This window comes from Drosophila sechellia, unplaced genomic scaffold (assembly GCF_004382195.2).
Source record: "Drosophila sechellia strain sech25 unplaced genomic scaffold, ASM438219v1 U_293, whole genome shotgun sequence".
Lineage (NCBI taxonomy): Eukaryota > Metazoa > Arthropoda > Insecta > Diptera > Drosophilidae > Drosophila > Drosophila sechellia.
Window position 1 is genome coordinate 1 of NW_022611238.1, and position 20,032 is coordinate 20,032.

General features: G+C 44.1%; 2 non-coding genes and 1 pseudogene across 2 annotated transcripts; all 3 read right to left on the reverse strand.

Moving 5' to 3' along the window:
- Nucleotides 1-2,072: 2,072 nt before the first annotated feature.
- LOC116803127 lies at nucleotides 2,073-11,487 on the reverse strand (annotated as a pseudogene).
- A 394-nt stretch (nucleotides 11,488-11,881) lies between these two features.
- Nucleotides 11,882-12,060, reverse strand: LOC116803122. The gene has a single exon (XR_004363397.1). It is a non-coding gene; the product is annotated as a 5.8S ribosomal RNA (ribosomal RNA).
- Nucleotides 12,061-17,484: 5,424 nt separating this feature from the next.
- LOC116803125 lies at nucleotides 17,485-19,479 on the reverse strand. Its single transcript, XR_004363399.1, has one exon. It is a non-coding gene; the product is annotated as a small subunit ribosomal RNA (ribosomal RNA).
- Between the last annotated feature and the right edge of the window lie 553 nt (nucleotides 19,480-20,032).

Sequence of the window (20,032 nt, forward strand, 5' to 3'; positions counted from 1 at the left end):
CTCAATAGCCCAAGCTCTCCCGGTCCCCCGTTGGAACCAGTCGACCCTGAGGAAGTTGCGCAGGAGATTGCTCTACTGAAGAACAACAATCTCCAGGCCTGGATCGTATAGATGCGGCGGCCCTAAAAATGCTCCCATCCGCTGCACACAAATGCTGGCCAGCATTACAACAGCTGCTTCCGGCTAGGGTACTTCCGGAAGAGTGGAAAAGAGCAGAGTTATTGTCCTCCTCAAGCCTGGTAAGCCTGAAGCCAATCTCGCCTCCTATCGTCCGATTAGTTTGCTGGCAATCCTCTCCAAAATACTCGAAAGAGTATTTTTGCGCAGAGTATTGCCAGTACTGGATGAGGCTGGTTTGATCCCCGATCACCAGTTTGGCTTCAGGCGCTCCCACGGAACACCAGAGCAATGCCACCGGCTAGTCGAACGGATCCTCGAGGCATTCGAGCAAAAGAAATACTGCTGCGCTGTAATGCTCGACGTGAAGCAGGCATTCGACAGAGTTTGGCATCCTGGACTCCTCCATAAACTCAAATCCTACCTCCCAAGCCCCCATTTTACCCTCCTCAAATCCTACACTGAGGGAAGAGCATTCCAAGTCAGATGCGGAAGTGCAATAAGCCTACCCAGACTGATCAGAGCTGGAGTTCCGCAAGGCAGTGTGCTCGGACCAATACTGTACACCCTTTACACCGCAGACCTTCCCATAATCCCCTCCAGGAACCTAACTATAGCGACTTATGCAGATGACACGGCTTTCCTCGCCTCCTCATCCGACCCACGAGAAGCCTCCGAAACAATCCAAAGGCAAATGGACGCGCTACATCCCTGGCTCAGCAGGTGGAACATCGTAGTGAACGCGGAAAAATCTACCCAAACAACATTTGCACTAAGGAGAGGAGACTGCCCACCGGTCACGCTAAACGGAGTCATCATTCCCAACGCACCCGCACCCAAGTACCTAGGACTTACCCTGGACCGCAGGCTCACTTGGCGTCCCCACATCGTCAGCAAACGCATACAGGCCGATGCGCGTCTGAGGCAGATGCATTGGCTTATTGGGAGAGGGTCCAAGCTAAGGCAGAACCACAAAATCCTGGTGTACAAGGCAATTCTCAAGCCCATCTGGACCTACGGGATACAGCTATGGGGCACGGCAAGCCACACGAATCGCCTGCGTATACAGCGGTTCCAGAATAGGTGCTTGAGAATTGCCTGTAATGCGCATCCCTACCACGAGAATGTCGCCATACATAGGGAACTTGGAATCCCACAAGTCGCTGATGAAATCTCCAGGCTCAGCGAGAGATACCTGAAAAGGCTCGAAAACCACCCTAACCACCTCGCCACCAACCTGTTAGACAATAGCCAAACAAGCAGACGTCTCATGAGGAGACACCCTCTCGATCTTCCACAACAATAGACAACACATATAAAACCCGCCACAAATACATGTACAATAGTATCCCTTAAGCTAATGTTCCCCCGCAAAACCATTTAATTATTGTCCACTAGGACAGATTTTAAATAAATAAACGCACGCTAAAGAAAAAAAAAAAAAAAAAAAACTAAATTGATGACGAGGTGTTTGGCAACTTGATTCAATTCTTTAAAGTCTTTATATCAAAAATTATATGATAAGGACAATATCATATGCGTCACTAAATTGATGACGAGGTGTTTGGCAACTTGACACAATTCATTAAAGTCTGTATATTAATTATATGATAGGGACAATATCATATGCGTCACTAAATTGATGACGAGGTGTTTGGCAACTTGATACAATTCTTTAAAGTCTTTATATCAAAAATTATATGATAGGGACAATATCATATGCGTCACTAAATTGATGACGAGGTGTTTGGCAACTTGACACAATTCATTAAAGTCTTTATATTAATTATATGATAGGGACAATATCATATGCGTCACTAAATTGATGACGAGGTGTTTGGCAACTTGACACAATCCATTAAAGTCTTTATATTAATTATATGATAGGGACAATATCATATGCGTCACTAAATTGATGACGAGGTGTTTGGCTACAGGAAAAAATCATTTATTTATCGAATCATCAAGCAAAGGATAAGCTTCAGTGGATCGCAGTATGGCAGCTGCTCAACCACTTACAACACCTTGCCTGTTACAAAAGTCGTTTACAATTGATTCTAGGCTTTGTCATTGTATTAAATAATGCTTTTATATGTAACTAGCGCGGCATCAGGTGATCGAAGATCCTCCTAATTTACTATGTTACAAATTACATTGGCATCACATCCATTGTCGTTTATAAAATAAATTATAAACTTTAAATGGTTTAGAAGCCATACAATGCAAATTGCCCCTTATTTATCATTGCAGTCCAGCACGGATACGACCTTAGAGGCGTTCAGGCATAATCCAACGGACGTAGCGTCATACCACTGTTCGCTCGAACAAGTATTGTGCCATTGGTCCGTACCTGCGGTTCCTCTCGTACTACGCAGGAATGCTGTCGCAACAACGTTTTGTCATTAGTAGGGTAAAACTAACCTGTCTCACGACGGTCTAAACCCAGCTCACGTTCCCTTGCATGGGTGAACAATCCAACGCTTGGTGAATTTTGCTTCACAATGATAGGAAGAGCCGACATCGAAGGATCAAAAAGCGACGTCGCTATGAACGCTTGGCCGCCACAAGCCAGTTATCCCTATGGTAACTTTTCTGACACCTCTTGTTAAAAACTCTTTAAACCAAAAGGATCGATAGGCCGAGCTTTTGCTGTCCCTGTGTGTACTGAACACCGAGATCAAGTCAGCATTTGCCCTTTTGCTCTATGTGTGGTTTCTGTCCGCACTGAGCTGGCCTTGGGACACCTCCGTTATTATTTGAGAGATGTACCGCCCCAGTCAAACTCCCTACCTGGCAATGTCCTTGAATTGGATCATACCTGAGTAATTGGAGTTATACCAAATTTTCAAATCAAAAATACATAAATGCATCGTTTTATTAAAGAATTTGTTTGCGATTATATAACAAACTCGTGATACTTTGATCAAGAAGCTTGCATCAAAACCCAATACCATAAGATATAATAAATATATCCGTATAATGGCTAGGAAATGATACACGTTCCATTTAATCAAGTAAGTAAGGAAACAATAAGAGTAGTGGTATTTCATTGACGATACCAAACCGAGGTCTAATATCTCCCACTTATTCTACACCTCTTATGTCTCCTTACACTGCCAGATTAGAGTCAAGCTCAAAAGGGTCTTCTTTCCCCGCTAATTATTCCAAGCCCGTTCCCTTGGCTGTGGTTTCGCTAGATAGTAGATAGGGACAGTGACTTTCGGACCTCTCCGAACTTGTTTTACGTGGCGTGTTCCACACTGAAGGGATTACAACCACGACACCCTGAACACCCACAAGTGGTGCATGTATCAACATGGTGCATGAGTCTGGATACGCCAGACAAACGTCCCGGACTGGAAGCTATAGCTATGTACATAGCGACCACCCCGGTAGCAATTCGAGTACTTGCTTGCCGGGCAAGCACTCCCCCTTGCTGAGGAGCGAGATCTACCTAAAATCTCTACTGATCTCTGGGTCACAGCACCCGAGTTTTGCGCAACTAGCACCGTAACTCAAACGTCGAACACGAAGGCTCTACCCGCGATATGGGTATCAACCACAGCCACCACGATACTCCCACCAGGGGGCCTACCTCAATGTGCTGTCTTGGAGCAGCACAACCCGTGGTACCGAAAGAGAGGCTCGGTGGGCCTCCTCCTTTTGCTCCGACAAGCATGGTTAGAGGAACCAGTCGCTATATTAGTCGCCTCTTACGACAAGCAATAGCGGGCTGTGGAAGTATTCTCGCCCGCTAACCACACGGCGAAGTTTTGGGCTAAATACCCCTCCTCCTACGGAACACCTCGTCCGCAAACGCTGCCAGCCGTTGAATCCTCTGCTGATCTTCCAGGATTCTATTGAAGGTCCAGTTTTCGCCAAGGCGCTGCACTCCAAGTCCATCGAGGTTTCGCAAATCTGCATATAGAGGACAAGCGCACAATATGTGCATCCAGTCCTCATATGGATCACCACAAGCGCAAGCAGTGGTATCGCTGAGGGCTCTCCCTTGCAAAAATGCGTTAAACGACCCGTGACCTGTCAGCAGGAAAGACGTCCTCATCGAGAATCCAAAGCTTGGATCTCGATAGGCGAGAGTGACGTATGGGATGAACTTGTGCGTCACCCGTCCTGGTTCGCTGTCGTCATCCCATCTGTTTTGCCAATTCTGCAGCAAGCACTCCTCTAGGCGAGTCTTCCTCTGCTTCCAGCTTAGACACGTAGTGTCCTCGCCGTATAGCCAGTCGTTCTCCTCCAGCGGGTATCCACGCTTCAGCTTGTACTTGACCGCTAAAAACTTAGCAGCCAAGTCAAGCGGGGGAGCTCCGCCAAGTACCTGCAGTGCCACTGTGGACACTGTTCGGCATACCGAAAGGCATCCAAGCAGGATTAGCCTCTGGCAGGAGGCTAGTCGTCTCCGGGCGGCTACCTGTTCGGCGGTGTCATACCATACCGGGGCACCAAACAGCACACAAGGTGCCATGAGTCCGTCATATATGGTCCGCCTGGCTCGAGGACTGAAGCCCCAGTCGGCTCGAAGCACACGCGCCAATGCTCCAACGACTCCGGTCATCCGCTGGCGAAGCGAAGCTATGTGCGTGAGGAATTTCATTCCTTCACTGACCGTGATGCCAAGGTACCGACAGCTACGCACATACGGAAGGTTCGCTCCAGCAAACCTCACCGTAGGCGCACGTCTCAAGGCACCTTTCAGCAGCATTATTACCGTCTTGCTGGTCGAGACGGTAACGCCAACTTCCGCTCCCCACGCTTCTACGATGGACATCAGCTCTGCACCTTTTTCCTCTAGCTCAGCTCGGGAATTTCCCTCGACGAGAAGCAGCAAGTCATCCGCGTATGCACTCAGCTGGCAATACGGCTGGAGACGCTGAAGCAGTACATCCATCAGTATGTCCCAGATAAATGGGCCACTGATTGACCCCTGCGGGCAGCCTCTAGTTACCGGTACATCCACAGTACCGGAACTGCTTCGGATCACTGCTCTTCGGCCGGAGAAAAAGCTCTGCCACAAGCCCATCTCCCGGCATCCCAAGTCGGCTAGTCGGCGGAGTGCAGCACTCCATTCGACGTTGTCGAATGCTCCTTTGAAGTCCACGAATGTGCCGAGCACGTATTGCGCCGGGCTGGCACAAACACTGCTCTTCACGTGCCTCCAAGCATCCTCCACACATCGTCCTTGGCGAAATCCAAATTGCCATCTGCAGCCTTCCGGAAGAACTTCTCTCACACGATTCACCATGATGGCCTCGAGCACCTTACCAAAGACTGGTAGCAAGCATATTCCTCTATATGAGGAGGGCTCACATTTGTCCTTATCTGGCCCTTTGAGCAGCGAGACAACTCGTGGGCACTTCCACTCAGCGGGAAAGTATCCTAATCGGATGCATCGGGAAAACAACGATGCAAGGTGCTCGGGTATGGCGCGCCAGACTGCCTTGCAGATAGTGCCATTAATGCCGTCCAAGCCGGGAGAGCGCCTGCTCTTCAACCGGGCAACACATGCATCAACCTCGAATACTTCGAGGGCCGGTGGGACTTCCTCCGCGATGGCAGTCGGTGCTTCGGACTCCGCAACTGGGAAGAAATTGCGGAGGAGCACTCGTGCACAGTCACCCCAATCGGTGATCATCTCGCCATTCACGCGGAGGCACCCAATCTCCGTGCACTTCCTGCGGCCTCGGCAAATCTTATAGACGCGCCCCCATGGGTCGTCGGCATGATCTCCCACGAAGCGTTTCCACTCATCCATTTTCGCCCTCCAAATGAGCTTCTTGTAGTTGGCTGAGGCCCGCCTCAGGTCGACCAATACACGCTCTATTGCGGCATCATCATCATGACGCCTTCCATTTTGAAGTAGGCGACGAAGTCTCCGGACTTCGCGCCTTGCATCACAGAGGTCGGCAGTCCACCAACGTGCTCTCCTGCTGGGCAATCGGATGGACTTTCTTCCCAGCGCAATATCACATACATTATGTACTATACTGCGCAGGGTCGAAACTTGCTGGTCCAACGGCGACTCTGAGAAGTTTTCCGGAAGTTCGGCTGCTCTACTCACCATTTCCTCCTTGAACAATCGCCAACGTGCATTGGAGAAGTTCCAGGACGGCACAGGAGCTATGCTCTCAACTGCGCGCGCGGTAGTTGGTTCGGCCACAACAGTAATGATGTTGTGGTCACTCAATTCCCACTCGTCCACTCTCCACTCATATGTGGCCCACATAGATGCTGCCTCATTGACGATTGTCACGTCGATATCGCTTGTAGCTCTGTAATTATCGAACGTGTACACCTCTGTTGACTGGTTTAGGGCGGCGACTCTTGCCTCCAGCATCCACTCTGACAGCAGCTCACCCCGTCTGTAGTTAGCTTGCCCCTCGGCATGACGAGAGAGTTTGCTAAGCCACATGGGGGACACTGCATTCGCGTCGAGGCCCAGGATTGCGGGGGTTCTGCTGGCCTGCAGCAGGACCGCATCCATGTACCGGATGTACGGTTCCAGAGGTGCATCATACTGGCAGTATGCGGCGCAAAGGAAGATTGAGCCAAAACTCCCTTTCACGACCAGACATACGCCATAATCTGTGGTGAGGGTCTCCACTGGCATACAGATGGCTTCCTGGTGATCCACTAGGATGGCTGCCTTCCCTCGCCGATCGATGAAAATTCTCATTCCTTCAGGCAGCACATCCATTCCGTCCCCGTCGAGATACGGCTCCTGCACCAGCGCGAACATAGACTCCGATCTCCTGAGTCGGACTCCGAGCTCGATGGTCGCAGCTCGGCCTCGGCCACAGTTCGCTTGGATGAAGCTAAACATTAGTGTCTAGCTTGCACCCTCGCCAGCAACGCCCCGTATATCGGGCAAACGCTCGAGAGCATGTAATGCCCCGAGGGTTGCCCTCTGTGGCGGCAGTTCCGGCAGTCCACCGGGTTTTGGCACTTTGCCGCAGTGTGGCCTTGTTGCCCGCACTGGCGACAGACACTATCCTTCTGCCGGCATTCGCTGACCTTGTGGTCGAAACCCACACATCTGTGGCAGGCGTATGTGCGGACCTGTGACCGGCATCGGAATGAGAACCACTTGATGTAGACACGACCTACATCAAGCTTCGCCATCGCCCGGTCGTCAACCTCCAGCGTCACATTTACTGTGGCGCCGTCAGCTACCGACCACGCCTTGGTCACCAGGTGCACTGACTTCTTAAACTGGGCCAGATTCATTTCGCTGTCGAAGTTGTTTTCGTGGAGCTCCTTCATAAACTCCTCAGGGCCGATAGCTGTGTCGACGTCATATACGACGACCTTCGGCTTCTCGGCCGCATTCCGTGCCACATTTAGGCCAACCTCGGCGAATCTTTTTGAAGCGACCACCTTCTGCAGCTCTCCCACCGAAGGAGTGCGAATGATCGCACCACCACCTCGACGGAGCTCACGGACCTCGTGTACTCTGACTCCGAGAGAGGGTGCAACCATCGTTCGCACCTTTTCCGCTATGTCTTTCCCCGATAGCGCAGGGTCGTCGCACTTCACCACCGCTGACCACGTCTCGCGGACCTTGGTAGTCCGCGGGGCAGCGATGGGTGCAACCTGCTGCATCTGGGGAGCATTGGCGGCCGTATTTTTCAACAGATTCAACGACGGCGGCGGCGGTGGCGGCATAGCAAGCCGCGTCTCCAGCTCTCCGCACCGGAGCATTAGCGCCAACACCAGCTCATCGTAGCGGCTGATAGCATATGAGAGCTCTTCCGTGTCCACTTCTCCTAGTCTGCGGAAGCTGCTTCTCACCATGCGCTGTGTGGCCGACAGCTCTGCCATCATGGCTGCTTGCCCAGCACGGGCGGCAGCGGTGGCGGCAGTGGCAGTGGTGGCAACAATTTTAGCAGCAGTGAAAACGGCGGAGGCAGCAGTGTGGTCGGCAGCAGGGGCAGCAGTAGGATCAGCAGCGGTGGCAGCAGCGTGGGGGGGGGCAGCATCAATGGCAGCGTTCTCCGTAGCCGCCCGGGCGTCCTCCAGCGACGAAAACGGCTCCTCCAGTACCCCAACGGGTTCTGGCACTCCATTCGATGCCAGGGCAACCAATTTCGCCTGCGTTGGCGCCGAGCTCTTAGATGCCAGATGGCTTCTGCGCCTGCCTCGTCTGGACTTCATCGAGGCACTACTTCCGCTCAAGGCACTCGCGCTGCTGTCGCTCTCCATCGGCATAAATACGATGGTGGCTCCACCTACCGTCGACGCCAGCAACCGTATGCTCGTTTACTCGCTGACAAAAGGTAGTTGCTCTGGAACTCGAGCTCCACCTATCGGTAGAGTCTGGTAGCACTAAAACTCTCCCTAGACACAAACCTTAGCAGTGACTCCCACCAATAAGCTTTGTGACAGCTGATCAAAAAGCTTACTCGAAAAACTTACTCGTAAGTTCGCCTTCAGCACGTGCTAAGTGGAAAATTCCCAACAATTAATTGTTAATTACTTCCAAACCGCTTGTTTATAACACACGAAAATTAGCACACGACTTTCGCGGAGCACTAATTCACCGATTTTATTACTTTCCAAACACGGAAAACCAAGTTCTTCGCAATCTGTACACGAGCGCAACGAAAACACGTCCGTCGTTAATCCATTCATGCGCGTCACTGATAGGGACAGTAGGAATCTCGTTAATCCATTCATGCGCGTCACTAATTAGATGACGAGGCATTTGGCTACCTTAAGAGAGTCATAGTTACTCCCGCCGTTGACCCGCGCTTACTTGAATTTCTTCACTTTGACATTCAGAGCACTGGGCAGAAATCACATTGTGTCAACACCCGCTAGGGCCATCACAATGCTTTGTTTTAATTAGACAGTCGGATTCCCCAAGTCCGTGCCAGTTCTGAATTGATTGTTAATTGATAATCGTTATAATTGATAAGAACTAATTGGTTTAACCCAAATAGTATTCTTAAAAATTTTAGCAAGAAAGTTCCACAATTGGCTACGTAACTAAACTATCCGGGGAACAAGTAACTAACATAAATGCTAGAAACTCTATTTACCCAGAACGAGCACATAAACCATGTTATTGTTTCCCAATCAAGCCCGACTATCTCAATCTTCAGAGCCAATCCTTATCCCGAAGTTACGGATCTAATTTGCCGACTTCCCTTACCTACATTATTCTATCGACTAGAGACTCTTCACCTTGGAGACCAGCTGCGGATATTGGTACGGCCTGTTGAGAAGTTTGCGTGTCCCCACCATAAATTTTCAAGGTCCGAGGAGAAAATATCGACACAACAGTATATGTCATGCTCTTCTAGCCCATCTACCATATCTCTCTGCGAAAGACTTCCATGGTAGTACGGCTATAAAACAGAAAAGAAAACTCTTCCGATATCTCTCGACGGCTTCTTTATGGTCGTTCCTGTTGCCAGGATGAGCACGAGGCCCATATTTAATAACAAACGGATACTCAACAGGTTACGGAATTGGAACCGTATTCCCTTTCGTTCAAAATTATTCAAGTGTATTATATTCGCTTTGTTTATATAGTTAGGCATTTTTGTTTTACTTGAAAATTTTCGGCTTTCGCCTTGAACTTAGGACCGACTAACTCGTGATCAACCACTGTTCACACGAAACCCTTCTCCACTTCAGTCCTCCAAGGTCTCATTCGATTATTTGCTACTACCACCAAGATCTGTACCAATGGCAGCTCCATGCAGGCTTACGCCAAACACTTCTACGCATACCATTGTACCTTCCTACTCACTAAAGTTTCAAAATTTATATCACAAGTAATATAAATCATCTACTTTAGCGGTAATGTATAGGTATACAACTTAAGCGCCATCCATTTTAAGGGCTAGTTGCTTCGGCAGGTGAGTTGTTACACACTCCTTAGCGGATTTCGACTTCCATGATCACCGTCCTGCTGTTTTAAGCAACCAACGCCTTTCATGGTATCTGCATGAGTTGTTAATTTGGGCACCGTAACATTACGTTTGGTTCATCCCACAGCGCCAGTTCTGCTTACCAAAAGTGGCCCACTGGGCACATTATATCATAACCTTGAACTTCATATCAAGAAAGTTAAGGTTCTTACCCATTTAAAGTTTGAGAATAGGTTAAGATCGTTTCGACCCTAAGGCCTCTAATCATTCGCTTTACCAGATAAGATTATTTTATATAATATTAAAATGCACCAGCTATCCTGAGGGAAACTTCGGAAGGAACCAGCTACTAGATGGTTCGATTGGTCTTTCGCCCCTATACTCAATTCTGACAATCGATTTGCACGTCAGAACTGTTTCGGTCTTCCATCAGGGTTTCCCCTGACTTCAACCTGATCAAGTATAGTTCACCATCTTTCGGGTCACAGCATATATGCTCAAGGTACGTTCCAGTTAGAGGCATAAATAATATAAATATACATTATACATAACTATATAGAACGCCCCGGGATTGTGTTAATTAGCTATAAATAGCTAAAAAACTAATCCCATTATTAGTCAAGTTAATTACGCTATTAGGTTTACATCCCAATAACTTGCACATATGTTAGACTCCTTGGTCCGTGTTTCAAGACGGGTCCCGAAGGTATCCTGAATCTTTCGCATTGTTAATCATACAAGAGCATATAATAAACACAAAAATCAATGATAATTATGCCATTATATAATTCCGAAAAATTAACGCTCTGTAATAATATAAATCTATCAGCACTTTATCAAATTAATAACATTTATTCTGTGTTAAAATGCAAGCAATTTAATTGGAATAAACTATAAGTTATATTTTATGATAAATTTGGGATATGCTAATAGATTACAATGTCCTTATATGGAAAAAATGCACATTATTCTTAATAATATTATTTAAATATTACAATTTTAATGATGAATTTTCCATAACGGATATTCAGGTTCATCGGGCTTAACCTCTAAGCAGTTTCACGTACTGTTTAACTCTCTATTCAGAGTTCTTTTCAACTTTCCCTCACGGTACTTGTTTACTATCGGTCTCATGGTTATATTTAGTTTTAGATGGAGTTTACCACCCACTTAGTGCTGCACTATCAAGCAACACGACTCTTTGGAAACATCATCTAGCAATCATTAACGTTATACGGGCCTGGCACCCTCTATGGGTAAATGGCCTCATTTAAGAAGGACTTAAATCATTAATTTCTCATACTAGAATATTGACGCTCCATACACTGCATCTCACATTTGCCATATAGACAAAGTGACTTAGTGCTGAACTGTTTTCTTTTCGCTCGCCGCTACTAAGAAAATCCTTGTTAGTTTCTTTTCCTCCCCTAATTAATATGCTTAAATTCAGGGGGTAGTCCCATATGAGTTGAGGTTGTATATATAACTATATTTTGCCATAAATTCTTTATATATAAATGATAAAACAATCAATTAAATTCGTTATAAATAGTTCCAATAGTTCTTGTAAGCAAAGTCATTTTTATCCATTTAACGAACCAACGAAGAATAATAACAAAACCAAGATTTTTCTTTTTCCGAATCATTAATAAGAGACAATTCTAGATGAAAAATATTTCAATTTTTTATGCTAGACATTTCTCAGTATTATTTGATTGAAAAAGAAAATATTTCTCTTCGTTTTTCACATTCAAATGTGAGATAATGTTTTTCATTTCTTTTTTAATATTATGAATAAAATCATTATTTAATCCAATAATATACCATATGCTTATAAAAAATTTATAAACAACTTAATTAGCATAGTCTTACAACCCTCAACCATATGTAGTCCAAGCAGCACTATAAAATTAATTAAAGTACATAACAGCATGGACTGCGATATGCGTTCAAAATGTCGATGTTCATGTGTCCTGCAGTTCACACGATGACGCACAGTTTGCTGCGTTCTTCATCGACCCATGAGCCGAGTGATCCACCGCTTAGAGTTTTATAATTCAATTTTATATAATGTCAATATTGTTTTTATTGAAAGAAATTAAAAATACACCATTTTACTGGCATATATCAATTCCTTCAATAAATTTATTTTTATACCTAAAATAAATGTTGCGAAATGTCTTAGTTTCATATAAGCATTATGTATCATAATAATCTGGTTATGGTTTGCTATTTTGGGTGACACATACTGCAAAATTTATATAAAACATTAACCTGATGGATGACAGGTACAAACATTGTATATTTTAGGTTGTTGCATTAGCCAACGTATGCTCATAACATAGATGAACAATACATATTCGCAACGCGTGTATATTATGGTCCATATACACACACACTTATTTTGATTACCACACATTCATGGACAGTAGACATTCCACAGTCTTCGGGTGGAGACGTGTTTCTTTCAAGCTACGAATAGCAAGTTCTAAAAACTACAACAGTATAGTGAAAGTTAAACACAAAGTGTAAAGTGCAGTTTGCACAACTAACAATTATTGACTATAGTAATTATTTACTAAAATAAATAATTATTCCATATTGTTCTGGTAATTGTTATATGTGGACTTAGAACAATGAATCAAAACGACATACGTTCTCAGCGACAATGTGAACAAGACGAGCGCCGGCGCTCTTTACAACGCAACAATGCATACTTTTCTTTCGTCTCACCGCAAATCGGTGATCGAGCACCCTCACTTTCAACTAACTCGAAACTTTTGCCCTCAGCGAACGACAGACCGCGTTCTTGCTCTCCCTCTCTGCCTGCTTCGGCTCACAAGTCGTGGAGCGAAGAGACCGCCTCTCCTACCCCGCTCCTCTCGCAGCGCCAAACGACCGTCCCGGGTAACTGTAACACTGCAATAACGAGTGCAGTGACCTCACTGGCAACTGCCACAACATCAACTTCGTCAGCGGCCCAACTAATTATCGCTGTGCCAGCTGTAAATAATTCAGCAGCACTGACCGTTTGCAACAACAATAATGCACGTAAAGAAGAATCAAAACAAAAGCAGAAGTCGATTTCGACTGTGCAGACTGGCATGGATCGCTACATCCAAATCAAGAGAAAGCTCAGCCCTCAAAACAATAAGGCAGGTAATCAACCCAAAATCAATCGAACCAACAACGGCAATGAAAACTCTGCAGTAAATAATTCAAACCGATATGCTATCTTGGCTGATTCTGCGACCGAACAACCCAACGAAAAAACGGTAGGGGAGCCAAAAAAGACCAGGCCTCCACCAATTTTCATACGAGAACAAAGTACAAATGCACTTGTAAATAAACTCGTTGCTTTGATTGGTGACAGCAAGTTCCACATTATCCCACTTAAAAAAGGAAATATTCATGAAATAAAACTACAGATCCAAACAGAAGCAGACCACCGTATAGTGACTAAATACCTAAATGATGCTGGTAAAAACTACTACACATACCAATTAAAAAGTTGCAAAGGGCTACAGGTAGTACTTAAGGGCATTGAAGCAACAGTGACACCAGCTGAGATAATTGAGGCTCTGAAGGCCAAAAACTTTTCTGCAAAGACAGTTATTAATATTTTAAACAAAGACAAAGTTCCGCAGCCACTATTCAAAATAGAACTCGAACCAGAGCTCCAGGCACTAAAGAAAAACGAAGTGCACCCAATATACAATTTACAGTACTTGCTACATCGGAGGATCACCGTGGAGGAGCCGCACAAACGTATCAATCCAGTTCAATGTACTAATTGCCAAGAATACGGCCACACCAAGGCATACTGCACCCTTAAGTCCGTATGTGTTGTCTGTAGCGAACCTCATACTACCGCAAACTGCCCCAAAAACAAGGACGATAAGTCTGTGAAGAAATGCAGTAACTGCGGGGAAAAACATACTGCAAACTACAGAGGCTGTGTGGTGTACAAAGAATTGAAGAGCCGCCTAAACAAACGTATTGCCACAGCACATACATACAACAAAGTCAATTTCTACTCACCGCAACCGATTCTTCAACCACCCCTAACTGTCCCAAACACTACTCCAACAATTTCCTTCGCTAGCGCCCTAAAATCCGGACTAGAAGTGCCCGCCCCACCGACAAGAACTGCTCATTCCGAACATACACCGACAAACATCCAACAAACACAACAAAGTGGCATCGAAGCTATGATGCTATCCCTACAGCAAAGCATGAAAGACTTCATGACGTTCATGCAAAATACTTTGCAAGAGCTCATGAAAAACCAAAATATCCTGATTCAACTTCTTGTATCTTCAAAATCCCCATAATGGCTTCCTACGGATATCTCTGTGGAACGCAAATGGCGTTTCACGGCATACACAAGAGCTCACACAGTTCATTTACGAAAAAAACATCGACGTAATGCTACTATCAGAAACGCACCTCACAAATAAAAACAATTTTCATATACCAGGATACTTGTTCTATGGTACAAATCATCCAGATGGTAAAGCTCATGGAGGCACTGGAATACTCATCAGAAATCGCATAAAACACCACCACTTAAACAATTTTGACAAAAACTACTTACAATCTACGTCCATAGCCTTACAACTCAACAATGGTTCAACGACTCTAGCCGCAGTCTACTGCCCACCGCGCTTTCCAATCTCTGAGGATCAATTCATGGAATTCTTTAACACACTAGGTGACAGGTTCATCGCAGCGGGTGACTATAACGCCAAGCACACCCATTGGGGATCTCGACTTGTGTCGCCAAAGGGTAAGCAATTGTACAATGCGCTTACGAAGCCAGAAAACAAGCTAGACTATGTATCCCCGGGTAAGCCTACATACTGGCCAGCAGACCCAAGAAAAATCCCAGACCTGATCGATTTTGCAATTACTAAACATGTCCCCCGCAACATGGTCACCGCCGAAGCACTAGCAGATTTATCATCAGATCACTCACCTGTTTTTCTAAATATGCTAACTCGCCCCCACATCGTCGACCCACCGTATAGACTCACAAATTTTAGAACAAACTGGCCAAGGTATCAAAAGTATGTCTGTTCACACATAGAACTAACGACGGCATTATCTTCAAAGGAGGATATAGACAAGTCAACGGAAACTCTTGAAAACATTTTAGTCTCGGCTGCAAAGGCTTCAACCCCGCCAGTGACGTATGCAAAACCAAACTACATCAAAACTAATCGCGAAATCGAGCGGCTGGTATTAGATAAACGACGCCTACGAAGGGATTGGCAGTCTAATAGATCACCAATTACTAAGCACATGCTTAAGATAGCCACACGCAGGCTTACCAATGCTCTCAAACAAGAGGAAAAAAACAGCCAACGTTCATATATCGAGCAACTCTCTCCCACCAGCACTAAGTACCCTCTTTGGAGAGCTCACAGAAACCTAAAGACTCCAATAGCGCCAATTATGCCACTCCGAAGTCCCTCTGGCACTTGGTTTCGAAGTGATGAAGAAAGAGCCAGTGCTTTCGCTGACCATTTACAAAATGTATTCCGACCAAATCCCTCTACCAACACATTTATTCTCCCTCCTTTAATAGCAGCCAATCTAGATCCTCAAGAACCCTTTGAATTCCGACCATGTGAACTAGCAAAGGTTATCAAAGAGCAACTGAACCCAAGAAAATCGCCTGGCTACGACCTAATAACTCCAAGAATGCTCATCGAACTCCCAAAGTGTGCTATTCTTCACATCTGCCTGTTGTTCAACGCAATCGCCAAGCTTGGATACTTCCCTCAAAAATGGAAAAAGTCGACCATAGTAATGATTCCAAAGCCAGGAAAAGATAAAACGCAGCCATCATCATATAGACCGATAAGCTTATTAACATGTCTTTCAAAGCTGTTTGAAAAAATGCTACTCCTTCGGATTAGCCCTCATCTTAGAATAAACAACACACTTCCAACACATCAATTTGGCTTTAGAGAAAAACATGGAACCATCGAACAGGTCAACCGAATCACGTCAGAAATTCGTACTGCTTTTGAACATCGAGAATACTGCACAGCCATTTTTCTAGACGTCGCGCAGGCATTTGACAGAGTGTGGCTCGATGGACTTTTGTTTAAAATAATCAAGCTGTTGCCCCAAAACACACATAAGCTACTGAAGTCATACCTATATAACAGAGTGTTTGCAATAAGATGCGATACAAGCACTTCACGCGATTGCGCAATCGAAGCTGGAGTGCCGCAAGGCAGTGTACTGGGTCCAATCTTATACACCCTGTATACGGCGGATTTCCCCATAGACTACAATCTAACAACCTCCACGTTCGCTGATGATACCGCGATACTCAGTCGCTCGAAATGCCCAATAAAAGCCACGGCACTCCTATCCCGACACTTAACATCTGTAGAACGATGGCTTGCCGACTGGAGAATTTCAATAAATGTTCAAAAATGCAAGCAGGTTACCTTTACCTTAAACAAACAAACATGCCCACCACTGGTCTTGAATAACATATGCATTCCACAAGCCGACGAGGTAACATATCTGGGAGTTCATCTGGACAGGCGGCTCACTTGGCGCAAACATATAGAAGCCAAATCGAAACATCTTAAACTTAAAGCAAGGAACCTCCACTGGCTCATAAATGCTCGCTCTCCACTTAGTCTGGAGTTCAAAGCTCTTCTATACAACTCCGTCTTAAAACCTATCTGGACTTATGGCTCCGAGCTGTGGGGCAACGCATCCAGAAGTAACATAGACATTATTCAGCGAGCACAGACAAGAATTCTGAGAATTATCACTGGAGCGCCGTGGTACCTTCGAAACGAAAACATACACAGAGACCTAAAAATCAAATTAGTAATCGAAGTAATAGCTGAGAAAAAAACGAAGTATAACGAAAAGCTGACCACCCATACAAATCCCCTCGCAAGAAAACTAATCCGAGTATGCAGTCAAAGCCGGCTGCACCGCAACGACCTCCCAGCCCAGCAATAAACTTATTAGGGCATTAATGAAAAAAAAAAAAAAAAAAAAAAAAAAAAAACTATCACTAAGTGAAAGTTAATTAAGTTAGATTAAGATTTGAACACTTATTGTTAGTCTCTTAACACAAAGGGAAGATTCAATAAATAATAAAAAAAATTAAAAAAAAAAAAAAAAAAAAAAAAAAAAATTCGACTTCTACTTTCGAATTTAGTTTAGTTTCTTCGATTTCCATTTTCGAGAATTTGTTTTTATAGGAAACGCCGTTGTTGTAGTAAGTACTGCCACAAATACGCACAGCAACATTAATAATGTTAAAGTCTTTTTATGAGGTTGCCAAGCCCCACATATAAAATAAAAGCCATCTTCATTTTATTTTGACTTTAATTTTTGATTCCGTGGAATCATTTTGTAATATTTTTATTTTGGTAAATTGTATTTATTTGTATTATAACAAATATTTATTAACGATAAGGATATTATACAATAATGATCCTTCCGCAGGTTCACCTACGGAAACCTTGTTACGACTTTTACTTCCTCTAAATAATCAAGTTCGGTCAACTTTTGCGAAACAACCGTAACACGCAAGGCGTCACAGTGATCACGTCCGGAGACCTCACTAAATAATTCAATCGGTAGTAGCGACGGGCGGTGTGTACAAAGGGCAGGGACGTAATCAATGCGAGTTAATGACTCACACTTACTGGGAATTCCAAGTTCATGTGAACAGTTTCAGTTCACAATCCCAAGCATGAAAGTGGTTCAGCGGTTTACCCGGACCTCTCGGTCTAGGAAATACACGTTGATACTTTCATTGTAGCGCGCGTGCAGCCCAGGACATCTAAGGGCATCACAGACCTGTTATTGCTCAATCTCATTATTGCTAGACGCAATTTGTCCATTTAAGAAGCTAGTGTCCTTATAATGGGACAAACCAACAGGTACGGCTCCACTTACATAAACACATTCAAACACAATAAACATTTTACTGCCACCATGAATGAAGGCTACATAAGCTTCAGCACCATAATCCTGAAGATATCTATTTAATATATTTGAGTCTCGTTCGTTATCGGAATTAACCAGACAAATCACTCCACGAACTAAGAACGGCCATGCACCACCACCCATAGATTCGAGAAAGAGCTATCAATCTGTCTTACACACTTATGTTCGGACCTGGTAAGTTTTCCCGTGTTGAGTCAAATTAAGCCGCAGGCTCCACTCCTGGTGGTGCCCTTCCGTCAATTCCTTTAAGTTTCAGCTTTGCAACCATACTTCCCCCGGAGCCCAAAAGCTTTGGTTTCCCGGGAAGCGACTGAGAGAGCCATAAAAGTAGCTACACCCAATTGCTAGCTGGCATCGTTTATGGTTAGAACTAGGGCGGTATCTGATCGCCTTCGAACCTCTAACTTTCGTTCTTGATTAATGAAAACATCTTTGGCAAATGCTTTCGCTTAAGTTAGTCTTACGACGGTCCAAGAATTTCACCTCTCGCGTCGTAATACTAATGCCCCCAAACTGCTTCTATTAATCATTACCTCTTGATCTGAAAACCAATGAAAGCAGAACAGAGGTCTTATTTCATTATCCCATGCACAGAATATTCAGGCATTTGAAGCCTGCTTTAAGCACTCTAATTTGTTCAAAGTAATAGTACCGGCCCACAATAACACTCGTTTAAGAGCACTAGTGCAGGTTTTTAAATAGGAGGAACATATGAAAAAATACAAGTATTTAATCACATATAAGAACTCCACCGGTAATACGCTTACATACATAAAGGTATAGTACTAACCACAATTGTAAGTTGTACTACCCGTATGAAGCACAAGTTCAACTACGAACGTTTTAACCGCAACAACTTTAATATACGCTATTGGAGCTGGAATTACCGCGGCTGCTGGCACCAGACTTGCCCTCCAATTGGTCCTTGTTAAAGGATTTAAAGTGTACTCATTCCAATTACAGGGCCTCGGATATGAGTCCTGTATTGTTATTTTTCGTCACTACCTCCCCGAGCTGGGAGTGGGTAATTTACGCGCCTGCTGCCTTCCTTAGATGTGGTAGCCGTTTCTCAGGCTCCCTCTCCGGAATCGAACCCTGATTCCCCGTTACCCGTTGCAACCATGGTAGTCCTAGATACTACCATCAAAAGTTGATAGGGCAGACATTTGAAAGATCTGTCGTCGGTACAAGACCATACGATCTGCATGTTATCTAGAGTTCAACCAATATAACGATCTTGCGATCGCTTGGTTTTAGCCTAATAAAAGCACATGTCCCATAAGGTTCATGTTTTAATTGCATGTATTAGCTCTAGAATTACCACAGTTATCCAAGTAACTGTTAACGATCTAAGGAACCATAACTGATATAATGAGCCTTTTGCGGTTTCACTTTTAATTCGTGTGTACTTAGACATGCATGGCTTAATCTTTGAGACAAGCATATAACTACTGGCAGGATCAACCAGAATAATGTTTTTCCTTCATATTCCATTCATATTTTTGAATCGAAATAAGCAATATAATAGATATATAGATTTTTCACTTTATATAATTCCATGATTTTTATTATATTGAATAAAATTCAATATTTCGCCTTTGGGTAAAATTTTAAATATATAAATATAAGTAAAAAATCTATTCGATTACGGCCATTTTTATATAGCATTCGTAATCCATATTTTCATTTTTAATTTATACTTGTTTTACCAATATAACAAGAATTTCATATAATTATTGTAATATATATGTTTCTATAATTTTATCTTTTTATATATACATATTTCATTATAAAATATCATTTTATTTCCAACATACATAATTATTGTATCCACACATGTACAATTTTTGTTTAACCAATATAAATATTAAGTTAAATCATTTGCATTTTGAAGATAAATTTAAAATTTATCTCTTTTCATATATCTCTCTGGTAATATATAACATAAAACCAAGCGCATATGATAATATTTCCACATTTAATATATAATTTTATATTTCTTTCATAAGAATCCATATTTGTAT